Source organism: Micromys minutus (assembly GCF_963924665.1).
Source record: "Micromys minutus genome assembly, chromosome: 17".
NCBI classification, from domain to species: domain Eukaryota; kingdom Metazoa; phylum Chordata; class Mammalia; order Rodentia; family Muridae; genus Micromys; species Micromys minutus.
The window spans coordinates 46,595,730-46,611,181 of record NC_137952.1 but is presented as its reverse complement, the minus strand read 5'-3'; the positions used below and the strand labels follow the sequence as shown (position 1 = coordinate 46,611,181).

The following is a 15,452-nucleotide window of genomic DNA, read 5'->3' as shown; positions in this document are numbered from 1 at the left end:
ACTTTTATTCAGTCAGCCAAAGCATCTCAAGGAAACTGAATCAATGTCTGGTATTAACTTTCCCATTATGCAACAATGCTAGCCTTCAAATGAAATCAACAGGCTGGAAAAAGTACTAAAAGACATGTCTTATATTTTGGGACCTACTTTATCTGATCTGGAGAGTCTTCTAATGGGTTAAGTTCTGTAGAATATTCCCCAGTGGAATTAGTATATTAGAGAACAAGAGTTTGCAGAAACTCTTTAACTACACAATATGATGTAAAATCAACAATGACATGACATTTGGACTTGGGTTAGACAATGTATTGTTTGTGAAGAAAAAAAAAGTGGGTAAAATCTAGGCAAATTATTTCATCTATGATTTTATATAAAATCACCAAACATCATTTTAATATATATTCCTTCATGACAAGCATTAAGTTTTATAATTTTTATCTCTAGAATATCTGGGATTGGAGAGCACTGATTTGAGAAAATTTTCTCTTCAGAGAGAATTTTTGGGCATTAGCAGACGTAGGTTTGATTCTTTCCTGCAAATATTTTAAAGATTTCTTGCCTTTTCATGAAAGATAACCCATTTGTCTACAATGAAATGTAAAGACAAACCTTAATACAGAGATGGAGGAAACTCTAAATACCTTACTCCCAGCTCTTATTACCAAATGCTAGACAGTGACCTTAGCAAAGGTGACTGTGATGGAACACTTGCCTAAACTGTCATCTTGACCAAGTGTGGTCCTAAAGCTTTCTACACAGGCATTTAATCTTTTATTTAGTCACAGAAACATGGAGTCACCATTTTTTAAATTGCCGAGAGAAAGCTGGGGGAGAGGAGATTATCTCCCCTCAGCTCCCAGGAAATTGGTAAAGGGTGATAGGAAGACAAGAATATTTTTCCATTAACCCCTCGACCTAGTAAGTTAATGGCTTTTTGTTGCAATTATATCAACACACAGGGCCCCGGGTGGGATTCTAACCCAGGTAGGGAGGTGTCTGAAACTATCTAGAAAAGTGTCCTGGTGTTGCATACTGCTACTACCCTCCTGAGAGCCATCCACCCAACGGACTGGAAACATGAGAAGGTGTTTAAACTATTATTTCAAACTTACTTTAGACACATCACAGTGCTCCCATGCATGGCCTTGCCCATATGTAAAGACATGACACAAGCACATAATGAAGGTGACATTTTCATTGTTAGTGTAGCACTCAATATTTTCTATGGAAAAAAATGTAACATAATTTCAAGCAATTTCCTAAAAGAAAACATAATTTGCACACAGCACCCAAATTGGTTTGGTGGAGCTATTGCTTAACGGGATCACTGTGATAATCAAAACTACTACGACGTCTTCTTATTCTAATATTAAGATTATGCTGGGATTTTTTAAAATTAAAATGCTAATAAGTCAGAGCTTTGTCAAGTTGATTTGAAATACAGGGGGAAATGCCACAATTTCTTCCAAATCAAAATCTCATCAGAAGTGTATTTATACAAATAGAATATTTTTACAGGATCAAATAATATTAAATAACTATTTTTTGTTAGTTTTTCTACAATTGCACAAAGGACCCCTCACCAACAACTTTTTATATGTAAAATATTAAAGAAGAAAATGTTCTATTAAAGAACATACCAAAATATATTATGTACAACCAATTTACTTATATTTCAATATAACAAACATTCATAACCTTTATATTTCTCTGTTAATATTTTCTAGTTTAGAAAATCTGGCCCAATAAATGCATTCTTACATGATTAATGAAAATGATGGCATTTCTTAACATACTTAATTAATTATTATCACAATTAAAAATTAACTTGGAGAATCAACAGCACATTTACAAACGTACCATTATTTCTAAACTGTCAAGGCAGTAGGCTTCACAGTCATCTGTACTCATTTGTGGGGCTGTAACCATGTATCAACCTAAGACAAACAATTCTTAAAAGAAATGATAGGATTTATCAGACAGAAACACTTTACTTTCAAAATGATAAATTACACTCAGATTAGCATGATTAATGTTTATTGTGCACTCACAATGTAGTAAATGCCAATGGACTATGAGTAATATCTACTGCTGAATGCTGCAAGAGCTAAAAGCTCCCAGTGCTTAGAAGTAGGGGATAGAAAAATTGACAGCTCAAGGCCAATATCAACTTCGTAGCAAGTTTAAAGCTAGCCTGAACCACCTACGACTCCTTCAAACTTTATTAATAAAAAGAATCAATTTGAAAAAATTCAGAAACTGCTAAAATTTCACTTGCTTAAAAAGACACTCAGCTAGCAGAGATTTGTAGCTATCAATAGAAAAACAATCACCTGCTTAAATTAGTGTTGGGCTGCAAAACTATTATGGAAAATCTTAATTGAGTAATTATAGGAAAATCCAAAGCTAAGTGCACAAAGGAAAACAGCCAGATTCCAATTCGTGTGTTTATTGAAGGGCTGTGCTTACCCCAAATCTATAGCTGATGTTCAATTCCCCAGTTTATTGTATACTCCATTTATTTTCAACAAATGGAACAAGGTTCATGAGTAAGTTTTGCAAGTTAATAATTCTAGAAGCTACAATTTTAAAAAGTAACAAGAAATACTGCGAAACATATGAACAAATTAATTTTCCACAGGGTGCCCCAGTCTGACATTATTAATTACATGATAATTTATAAAACTAGTCAGAAACCAACTTAATCTAAATCTTAAAATTCACCAGCCTTAACATATAATCCTTACTTACAAGGTTGGCCCTGTTCATTCATCAGGATATGGTGACCTAAATCAGCCTGTAGCTCTCTTAAGATCATTCACTCATTCATTACCAAATACCCACTGCATTCTTCTTCTAGTGGCTATAATTGCTGGGCATAAATTGAACAGAAATGGGATCTTTGCAGGTCCTCCTGGATTTCATACCCTTTCATGGGAGACAGATAGTAATCAACTACCCTTTGTCTCACCAAATATGGTTAAACATCTATAACTGTGTGTGCTATCACATGACAGCCAGTTCTACATGGGGATGGAAAGAAACCTGTGGCTGTATGAGGTAGGAATTAAACAAGGATTAACTAGCTGAGAAGGGAGAAGGAAGGCCATGGTTAGGTTGAATTGGTGTATATGAAGGCTCTGTGCTTCCAAGAGAATAATGTTTCCTAGAAAGGATAAACACAAAGGAAAGAGCAGCATGCCTGAGAGAGGACGGAGTGTTAGAGGCTGGGTCAGGAGGGAAGCACTGGGGTGAGAAATGTTGATATAGTAAACTCATTTAAAGTTTTCTGTCCAATGTTCCAGTAACAGTGGCTGGCCATTAAAATGTATTCAACAGGAACTATATGCTTTAATTTTGAAAATAACAATGTCTCTCATCTAGAGAATGAACTGAATAAAATTATAAAAGCCATTTAAAAGGCACATAGTCCAGGTGAGGGCTGAATGTGTTTGGGCTGCAGAGAAATAGGGACCAAGAGGTACAACTGAATGCACGGGAGTGACAGATTGGTCATGAAAGGAGTGGCCAGACTTTTGGGTTGATTTACAAGGAACACATGGAAAGGAAGAGGCTTAGCAAAACCGTGAGCTTATTCTAGACAACATGAATCTAAAGTAGATGGCTAAGAGAACATTTAGGTCAAGTATAGCTTACAATAGTTCTATTGTAATGGTTAAGTCACAGGGTATCCCTGAAGATCTTCATTTTTCACTCTGTTTCCTGATGTCCCTGACCACACGTTTCTGACAAGAGCATGATGGGCATCACTGCAGGTCTAGATCGACAAGGCTGAACCTCCAAAAGGTGACCCAAAATGAATTGTTTCCAGTACAAGGTTGTTTATATCAGAAACTGTATTACAGCAAAGAAGAGATTACTGATACTGGTGATATCTCTCAAAAAAAAAAAAAAAAAAAAAAAAAACCTTCAAGCTTGATTTAAAAGAGCTGCATTTAAAGGAAATAAACTTCACAAATGAGTGCTTTTTATCTAATGCCATTCTGTAAAGATATGTAGGGCATCTACTGTAGATCACGATAAAAACACAAAAGGTCTGTTCAACAGTTAGAGTTCAGTCCTGTAGTACATAGAAGGAAAGCAATATCTATAGCCTAGGGTAGAGGTAAGATGGGAGCAGAAGAAAGTTAGGACAAAATGGAAGTGCCTCAGTAACATTCACAAACTTTGGCTTTGAAGTATCCATGAATAAACACATTTAACTTGATTCTTTAGTTCTAGTTATTTTAACTGACAACTCATACAGGTGAGAATTTTAAAAAGCAGATACTGTCTACTCTGGTGAAGCATTACCTGCTTTTCCTACAATGGATATTACTATTTTCCATAGCCCCTCAACACACACACACACACACACACACACACACAGAGAGAGAGAGAGAGAGAGAGAGAGAGAGAGAGAGAGAGAGAGAGAGAGAGAGAGAGAGAGAGAATTCCTGGCCGTCATATTCAGTGAGTGCCCTACAGAGAAAAAGATTAAATCGGTAGACAGCAGTCTTGTTATCATGCTGGATCAATTTCCAGTCACAGATTCCAATCACAGAGAGGCAGAAAACCTTTCAGAGCCACTTATATCAAATATTATCCCTTAACAGAAAATATGGAAAGCCAGCAGCCAGTTTTCCCTCATCTGGACAAAGAGCTGTGGTGATTACTATTTTTTCCTATCAAGTATCCACGGCTCAAAGAATACAGAATGACTACGTGCTCATAGAACTTGCTGATAAGTGAATCTTTTTATGTCAAGGTCAGAGCAAACCCCATGTGCCCATATCCAGTGGACACATTTCTATTTATTGATCCACTTGGATTTCTCTGTGTGCCACCTGCGTCCTATAAGATAGTTAGGTCCTTGATTCGTTCAAAACCTCTTCCCCGAGTTTCAGAAAGCTACACTCCACTTTCTCTTCCAGTCTTTTAGCTGAGTCAGTTGCTTATCCTACTACCCTAGTCCTCTACATGTTGGAGATTTTCTTTCCTGCTTGGAATCTTCCTATGTGAATCATTCCAGGGTCACAGTTTTATAACCCATATGATGATCTTTGAAAGACTAATAGATCTAAACAGCAACTACTGCCTTTTACTCTATTACTACTTGGACATTCGACTCTATCTCATATATAATCACTTTAGAGTCTCCTAGCTGTTTTCAAAATCCAAGGACATAAAAGTAGCTTCATTTTCTGTTTTGTTTTATCTTCTAAGTGTTCATCTTCTATTTGTTTGGCAAATTCATAATGACACTGATATCCAGTTAGTGACTTCATCTGTCTACAGAGAACATTCATGATTCCTCTTCCCACCCAACTCCCCAAACAAACCTCTGTGCCTAGCCACCAGAGAGACAGTCCAGATGCATAGTCAAAGCATTTTCTCAAATCATTATCATTATGGCCTACATCTAGGTTTTCTTCTAGTAGTATCTGTTCAGTTCTAACTTAGACTCTATTACCTAGTTACCAGAGTCACCATTAAGTTATGAACTTGCTTAAATGACTCCTGTATTTTAAACCACTTCTGAATTGTTTTTAAAATAAAAGCTCAATGCTACTGTCTTTAGTGTTCACTAGTTATTGTGTGTTTTATCTTAAAAATGGAGAAAACCTTGAAAATCATTCTTAAAGAATGTTGTCTTTTCTGGTGCCTGACTAAAATGTATGTCACATAACCACATATTTTTTTTTTGTCTCTTGAAAACCACATTGGTACATGCTAAAACAAACTCAAAAGAAGAGCAGAGCTTTTCTTTTGCTTTAATGCACTTTCTTAACTTTTCAGTATCATTTCACTTCACACCCTTGTCTCCATGAGGATGTCTGCTCTCTGAATGCTTAGACTTTTCCTCAGAACCAGGTCCACCCTTTCACAACCTTTGTGTGGTGGTAGAGCTCAGACTATGTAGTTTTGCCACAGGAACAACAGCTTCAGCTTCTCTTTTTCAGTTAGGGATATTTCTGCAGTAAGTCCTGCTGCACCCCACGGTGGTACCAACTTGAGGGACCCAGCTCTGAAAGAAGAAATTTCTGTCAATGAGTTATTAGTATCAGTTGCTGATGATAGAAACCTATCTTTGGATTCTTTTCTCTGTTTCTCTGTGACTCTCATATTTGATAAATCATACTTCTTACATCTCTTTCCTCACTATTTTTTGTTCATAAGGATCTCACTGAGTACAGCCTTGGCAGGCCTGAAATTTTCATTAGAGATCAGTCTGGCCTCAGAAGTGTAGCAACTGCTTTCTGAAAGAATAGGACAATAAAGAACTAGACTGACAGACTCATTTATGGTAAAGTAATAATAAAAAAATAACCAAAATTATTCTGTGTAGAACAAAATAAATCATTTATATACTTAATGAATTACATCAAACATTTCTTCCTCAAGGTATGTTGTTTACCAATATAACATGAACTCTTAATAAAGTCAGGTCTTATTAATGTAAGTACAATGCTGCTAGTTTTTGTGTCCTAAGAGCCATTACTGATGCTGTCACCATGTTTTAACTGAGTGCTGTATGAAGAATGCCAAATATTTAACTTGAAAATTAATAGCATAACCTAACGCCACAGTTATTATTTCCAACACACACACACACACACACACACACACACCTGTAAATAAATGACAGAAGATAAGATCACACTGCTGTTACATAACCAAGTAAATTTTTAGCCCACATCTTCAGGACTACTTCTTTACACCATTCCTGGCCACAAGAAAGATGAAATGACTCATTACATAAATAGGTGCTCAGTAGGTACTTGTCCTATGGATGGCTGAGGAAAACACTTTTGTCAAAACCAAACCACTGTTATTTTGTACTGTTATGATGTTGACATTTATTAATAAAACAAACATTTCTATTCCAAAGGCAACAAGCTTTCTGGCTACAACTTAGTGTGTGCACCATTATAATAAGTCAGAGGCCCATTGAAGGAGTAGGGCAGAGCTGTGGAGATAAAATAAATGAAATTGAGGAAGCAAATGGAGTTTCCAATAGGGCAATAAACCTAGGACAATGCTGTAACACAGGGATATGAGGCTACTAGTATTCAAGTAACATCCCAGGTCCTCACTGCATCTGGACCTAGAAAAGTGTTTCCAGGTGCAGGTGTTTTGCACTAATGACTCCACAGTGGTGTGCTACATGAAGGAGAACAGCCTTATTCACATGTCTGCTTCTTTCTTTTGATGGAAAATCTTTATCTGGAGAACAAGAGGAGTTTTGGCAGATCATCAGTTTTTTTTTTTTTTTTTTTTTTTTTTCTCATACCCAGATAAACAGTTTTAATCTTTGAAGAGTATACCTAACCAGTATTCAGCTCAAAATGAATGCAATATAATCATCAAGAAGCAAGCTAGCATGGTACAGGATTAAGATGCTTAGAATCCAGGAGGAAAAAAAGATTGTGTGTGTGTGTGTGTGTGTGTGTGTGTGTGTGTGTGTGTTGGGCGATATCATTTTCTATAATAATTTATGTCTATGTGATGACAATTTATGCGAACCAATTCAAACCAATAATTTTGTATTCATGAACTAACACAGGGTACTAAACAGACACATGGATCATGATTCTATGATAATAAATAGCTCCCCAAGTTAGATCTCCAAGTGTGTGATATGGGTTGAATAGGAAATGTCCCCATTGTACTGAGTCTCCATTGTCAGTTGCTGAGGTTTTAGGAAGAGATTAGATCTTAAGGGTTGGGCCTGATGAGTCGTTTTATTTAACCCAATAACAGATTTCAGTTCTGAATGGGCTTATTTGGAAGGCACAGAGTGGTGGGAGGTGGGACCTGGTTGACAAAGGAGATAACTCATTGTGTTTCATGTCGCATTTATCATATCCTGAACTCTCCCTGCCACTGCTCTCTCTCCCACTCTCCCCCCACCCCTGACTCCTGCCACCACTCCCTGGCTACCACAGTGTGAGCTGTTCCATGGGTCCCATCAACATCTTCACAGAATGAATGCATCATCTGGAACCATTATTTAAAATATGTCTTCCCATAAGTTAATATGACACATATTGTGATTGCAATAAAAATCTGACAGTTATAATTAAGATTTCAATTAGAACATATTTAAACAGAAAACAGTTTAAAAATAAGCATATACTAATTACAACTATATTTACACTATGTTATTTTTGTCTTACTATATTTTTCAAATATAATCTATTTAATAGTAAATCTATACATTTTAATATTCTTATTACAATCTTTTCATACAATAAGTTTTGCTCAGGTTTTTCCTTCCCAGATTGTCCAAACCTTATTATGTACCCAACATCATGTTCTTTCCCTCTTCAAAACAGAAAGAAAAATTTGGGAATTGAAACACATGAAATACTAATAACACATACACACATTGCATACACACACACAGAGAGACATACACATACAAATGCCCAAACAAAATGAAACTAAAACAAAAATTACCCTTCAAAAATATAAAATTAAAAAATGGAATTTTTTTATGTTATCCCACTGTGCATGGGGCCTGTCCTAGAGTGTGGCCAATATCTCTAGTGGCACTGCAATGTAGAAAATAGATTTTCCCTTTCACAGCATATATCAACTAACTGCAAATAGCTTCTTTGGACTGAAAATATATATATATATCCACTTTCTCTGCCCAGTGATGAGATTTTGAGTTGTTTGTACCCATTCAGATCTTGCACATACTGTCATAGTCTCTGTGACTTCATATGTACATCCGTCCTTTTGTGTCTGGAAGATACTATTTCCCTGAAGACATCTATCACTTCTTTCTCTTTAACTCTTTCTGCTGCCGCTCCCTCCTAGGTCTCTGAGCCTTAAAGGGATTTGATGAAGACATACCATTTAGGACTGTGTGCTCTGAAATATCTCATACTCTGCGCACTGCTAATTTGTAAGTCTCTATACTAATGTCAATCTACTTCAAGAAGAAGCTTCTTGGATTAGGGCCAAGTTATGCATTGATCTATGTGTACAGCAGTATGTCATTATGGGTCATTTTATCACTATGTTTCTTCAGAAGAAGAATAAATCATAGTAGGTTTTCCCATAGGCCCATAATCATGTAGACTCAGTTTACTGGCTACATTACCCATGTCAGATATGGGTTGGATTCCATCCAGCTCATAGAGTGTGGCCTTAAATTCAGGGTTACATTTAGACTGTTTGGTTACTCCTGTAACATTCGTGCCACTATTATATACCTTGAACACAGGTACTGGTTGAAGGTCAAGAGGTTTGTAGCTGGGTGATAGTGATGATTGCTTTTTTTTTTTTTTCTGGGAGCATGCACTAGCTCAGTTTTTGTTTGATGATATAAGAAAGTGGTTGGTTTATAATAGGGTCTACTATGGGGTTGTAGTGAGTAACAAATACTCTTGGCAAGATCCTGCTATTCTGTGGGAGAGGGCTGGTGGACTATGTTACTATGTTATTTTTTTCTAAAAATCAATAAGATGCTCTCCTATCCCCCATTTAATCTTTTTATCCCAGTTTTAATTTTAACTCTTAAAATCTACGCATCAAAATCACTAAAGTTAACGTCTGCTTATCTACAGTCTATTTATCAGTAGATAGACATCTAGACTGTCACCAATAACTGCCTATTATGAATAGAGCAGCAATGAGCATGGACAAGCAAGTGTCTCATACAAGGTACAGAATCCTTCGGTTATAGGGCCAAGAGTGGTTTTGCTGACTTTTGTACTAAATCAATTTTCAGTGGATTTTAGTTTTGTTTTGTTTTCATCTTCTATACTCGTTTTGGGTTTTCTTTTTGATTTTTAACTTTTTCAGAGCATTCAGGTATGTCATTAAGTTACTAAAATCAGACCTCTTTAGTTTTTGGTATATTTATGTTATTAATGTAGGCACTGGTGCTATGAATTTGGCTCTTAAAACTGCCTATATGATTTTGAATAGGTTTGGGTATGCTGTGTTTTTAGCTTTATTTTATTATTCAAAGTTGTAGTTTTCTTGTTGATTTCTGTCTTGACCTAATATTCACTCAGTAGTGAGATGTACAGGTTCCATGAGTATCTATACTTTGTCGTTTTTATTGTTGGTGACATCCAGTTCAAACCTTTCCATGGTGGTTAAATAAGACACAGGTGTTGTTTAAACTTTCCTAGTACCTGCTGATACTTACTTGGTATTCTAATAGGTGGTAGGGGAAGTTTCACAGGCTTCTGAGAAAAGTATATTATTTAATGTTTTAGTGAAACCCTTTGTACATGTCTGTGAAATCCATTTGATTTATGATGTTATTTAACTTCAGAATTTCTTCATTTAACTTTTATATTAAATATGAGATTTTATGAGGAAAAGGGGAATAGAATGAATATATAATTTTAGCTGTAGTCGTGTTTATTTAATAATTTTGGTACCCCTATTTTTATGTATAAATGTTTAGATTATAATATTTTCTTGGTGGATTTTTTTTCTTTAATGTGTGTGCAATGTATTTGTTTGATTAGTTTGCGTTTTAAGTCTATTTTGTTACAAATTAAGAAAGCCAATCAAGAAGGTATCTTGATTCTTGAGTGTTTTTGCTTGGAATTCTTATTTTCCATTCTCTTCCTAAGGTGGTGTCTATCCTTGATGGCAAAGCGTGTTTCCTGGAAGCTGGGTACTATTTTCTAATCTAGTCTGCTATTCTGTGTGTTTGACTGGCGTACTGAGATGATTAATAGTGAGAGTTATTAATGAGTGGTGTTTATTGTTTCTTGTCATTTGTTTTTATGGTGTGGGTGTCTCCTTTTAATTCACTGCTCTGCTTTATTTATTCCCTGTGTCCTCTTTAGTGTAGTGATCTTTTTCTTCAGATTTAAAATTTTTTCTTAGTACCTCTGGATTGATGAACATAAAATGCTTAAATTTGTTTATGGTTTATTAAATGCATTCTTTTTCTCTCTTTGTCTTGTGGCTGATGGTAAAGTAGTTTATGCTGGCATCTGTGGTCTCTAAAAATCTTGTATAAGATTCATCCGCCCATCTGTTTTCAGTGCTTCCATTGAAAAGTCAGGTGCTATTCCCTGTCTTTAAACGTGGCTTGGGCCTTTCAGCCTTTAACATCCTCTTTGTTCAGTGTGTTTGGTGGTTTTGATTATTATGTGTTGTGAGGAGTCTCTTTTCCGGGTGTATTTGCTCTTCTGTTTGCTTCTTGGGCCCGGTAGGCATCTCTGTCTTTAGAATATGGAATTTTTCATCTATAATTTTGTTGAAAATATACCTTATGTTTGTACTTTGACCCAGGCTTCTTCTCCTTCCTTTATATCTATTACTCACAGGTTTTGTCTTTTCATAGTGCTAGCTTTTCAGATATATTGGCTGTTTTGTGACTAGAGTTCTTAGATGTAACATTTTCTTTGACTCCAATTCTTCTCTCTTGTCTTCAAGATCCATTCTCCCTTCTGAGACTCTCAATCTCGTGCTGAGGTTTACCTCTGGGTTGTTAATTTGGCATCCTGAGTTTCCCATGTCCAATTTTATTTCAGTTCACATTTTTTTTTTTAGTGGTTCAATTTCTTCCTTAAATTCTACTTTCATGTCCTGAGCTATTTTCATTATTTCATTCATTTACTTGTGGTTTTATAGACCTTACTAAAGCATTTATTGACACCCTTCCTTAAGATCCCTGAAATACATACTCACAGTTGCTAGTTTGAAGTTCTTGTGCCTCAGCTTAACTGGCTTTTCTTGGGGCTTACAGCAATATAGTTGCTGGCTTCTGGAGAAGGTTTGTCATCTATTCATATTGGTGGTTTGGTCCTGGGACTTAGACAGGTGAAGTTTTGACATTTGAAATATTTCTTGTTATAGATTTATCTTGCCAGTCTTACAGTGCACACTGAGGTATATATACCTGCATTGTTTAATGCATTGCATTTAAATACAAATGTCTTTTCTTATGAAAACTGAAAAAATTGATCAATGTCTAATTCATTTGATTTTTATCATAAATGGGCCATGAATGTATAACATAGGGTAAATACATACATATACATGTTTAGACAAATGAGGTTATACGTATTTCTCTACAAGTAAAAACACAGTAAAAGCCATTGCAAAGCCCATGCTCACAGCCTTTCTGGTCAGCTGAGGAATCATGAAGGTGAGAACATAAATGAATTAAAGCTTAAAGCTCATTTTATGAATTTTAAAATAGAATACTTAACCAGGCATGGTGGATTGTGCCGTCATACAAGCACACATAAAGCTGAAGCAAAAATATAGCACCAAATTTGATACCAGCCTGAGTTTACACAGTGAAATCCTATCTGAAGAAAAAAAAAACCTACAATCTTTAATAATAAAAAAGGCAATACAGCATGGATCCCTTTAATAGTTAGCATGGAATTAAAAGTGATTTTAATATATAGCATAGTATTAAAAAAATGAAATGTTTTAACACACCACCATTCTGATCAATAACGGTTATAATGTGAGTTTTAGTGTTGTTATTATTTTGGTTTGGGTTTTATTTGTTTTTGTTTTGTTTTTGTTTTGGTGGTGGTGGTAGTAGTGTGTCTGCTTGTTTGTTTGTTTGTGGAGACAGTCCTCACTATGTATTTGTAGGCCAGTATGTATTGACTTAGAACTAACAGATGTGTAGATCGGCTTGTCTCTGTCTCCCATGTTATTAAGGGTGAGTGTGACTATGGCCAACCCGCATGTTAACCTTAAAAAAGAAATGACATGTACAAGTGGGTGATTTGCAGCCTCTTTATTCTAAAAGTCCTTGAAAATCTCTTGGTTACTCTGGGACTCAGCAAATCACACCTACTCTGACTGGTTGTCTGCCCCCTTCTACCTACTTACCTTTCATAGAGAGAGTCAGGATGCAGATACAGCCTTTGATGCTTTACTGCCTTAGTTAGATTCTCCATTGCTATGATAAAACATTATAACCACAACAACTTGGGGAGAAAAGGGTTTATTTCATTTTATAACTCTCAGGTCACACTTGATCACTAAGGGAAGTTGTTGCAGAAATTCAAGGCAGGTGCTAAAATTAAAGCCACAGAGAAATGTATTTTATGGCTTTCTCATTATGACACCACAAGCAGTTTCTTATATAACCCAGGGATGGCATTGACCACAGCAAGCTGGGCCCCCCAACATTAATCATTAATTTAAAAGAAAATGTTTCCACAGTCTTGCCTAGAGACCAATCTTATGGAAGCGCTCTCAATTAACAGTTCCTCCTTGAATATATGTCTAAGCCTGCATCAGTTTGCCAAAAACTAATCAGAAAACAAGTATATGCTGGTATATCTTTTCACATGAGTAACTTTTTTTACTTCTTTATGTTCTATAATGTTTCCATATTTAGAAAGCCCGTACTTTATAATTCTTGGACTTGAATTGTCATAAAATAGGCTAGAGTAAACATTCTTTGAAAGCACTTTAGGTAAATATTTTATAAAGTAGGAAACAAAGCCAAGATATATTAAGAAGATCTTGGAGTATTGCTATAATATTTCCAAGGAAGGGCCTCTATTCATGGGTTTCAAGGATGTCACAGGATAGAGTGTGAATCATTTACAAATTAAAAAAAAAAAAAAAACCACCCTCAATCCTTTCTGAGCAGGGTAATGAGTGGTACCCCTGCTTCTCCTGTATCAGTAAACCAGACTCCAAAACAGAAGATGAATCACAGTGGAAGCTAGATGATGGGGGAACATGGGTGTCTGTTTGGAGAAGGGAAACAGTTGTATTATGGCTATAGTCCTTGCTCTATAGACAGCATCAGTTGTAACTGAAATCTCCTGGATGTAGAGGATGACAAGGTCAGCCAGGATTGTGCTTCAAGTGAGATCATGGAAGGATGACAGGACATAGCCTTCTAAGAAAATCTTATCTCAATCATCCTGAAGGTTCGAGAGTGACATGTACCTTTGCATTGACCTCATGTTACAGATCTCCTAGCAAGATAGCTCTGAGCTCTGCACTTTCCCTGGTGGAGGGGGGGAAGCACTAGGCTCTTTAAGGATGACCAAAGTTCTTTTCTACATATACCCCTAAGAAATCAAGGTGTGGCAGAAATGGCTGCTTAAATTTTATCTCACTATTTTCTGCATATTTGATGACAACTGTTTACAAAAAAATCACACTTTAAATGTAAAAATGTATTTGGGAGAAAGCAGATGATGATGTTTCAAAATGATTGTTAACAAGTATAGACTATCTCCTCATTAGACATTCAACTTTGAGTCAAACAATCTGTAACAGTTACAGCTTATTACAGATGACAAATTAAATATGCTTGGTGACTGAGACTGTCATAAAAACATGGCTAGAGATCAGAACCAGACAATCCAAGTGAGTCCTTTACCGGCTTGGTAGGGACCTGTGATCCTTTCACTCCTCAAGGGACGACTTTCCTCCGGGCCTTGCAATGCACTGCTTCTTCAACCTACCTTGGCTGCTACACTCTCCAGCTGTCTCTACTGTAAAACACTTACTTGTGGGCTTTCAAGAACGGGTGGGGCAACTTTGGTAACGTGGAAGTTCAAAAACTGTATTCAACAATGAAGTGGGGAGGAGAGGTAAGTTTAAAATATGGCAGAGGAGTGGGCTGTCTGCCCAAGAGCTTGTAAGTGTTCCTCTGTAACATGATGACGGGGCCAAAGCCCTCCTCCAACCCAGACAGACTCTAGTTTTCATACACGCAAGCAGAAAGTTCACACTCTCACTTCCGGTTCCCCTTGTCTCACTTCCACCAAAACCATTACAAGTCTCTTTTGTCTTGTTCTGATCATCAGTCCCTACAGGTTTTCGAGTGATTGCAACTCACTTTCTATTAGAAGGTGAGGATGAACAAAGACTCTCTGAACCAGACAAAGAAAATAGTGACAGCTGACAGATCCCTTGAGGCCAACCCCTCCCTTGGGGAGGAAATAACTAAGGCTATTAAGAAGTAAGTCTTGTTAATAAATGACTTGTGCTATCTTGACTTGGTCTGATATATACACAGTGCTTTTTATTCCAGATGCCAGGAAAACACACACAATGTCTCAAGACAAGAGGTCAGTACTTGAGAAAACAACAGCTTACTCTTATAGTTTGATTTCTTCTGAGTGACCCAGTGTCTTAACATGGAGACTTTTTAGCCATGGAAGGCATCTTCTCAAAACTCTTTCTGTGTCTAATTATGTGAGCATCAAACAGAAATAAATAGTATTATGCATGTGTTTTCCTTGATGGCTCAAAATGTGATTGTCTTTACTTTCTTAATAAAGATAACCCTTCAACAACAGCTGAGCATCTCCCTAGCGTATGTCTCTGGGATCGAGCCCCACAAAATAATTAAAACTAACAACAACACAGCCTCTTTATTACTACCACGATGACAAGAAAAGCAAACAAGAAACCATGTGGCAAAGGCATCATATATATAAGAGAAAAGCTTTGAATTCAGTGGCAAG

The 15,452-nt window shown here is 36.4% G+C and overlaps 1 protein-coding gene across 11 annotated transcripts in view; it reads right to left on the bottom strand.

The window, feature by feature from the left end:
• The window catches only part of MACROD2 (mono-ADP ribosylhydrolase 2), a gene marked incomplete at its 3' end in the record, with an annotated part of 1,819,824 nt that overhangs the window by 1,161,995 nt on the left and 642,377 nt on the right, over positions 1 to 15,452 (bottom strand). The gene's annotated exons all lie outside the window — the stretch shown is intronic.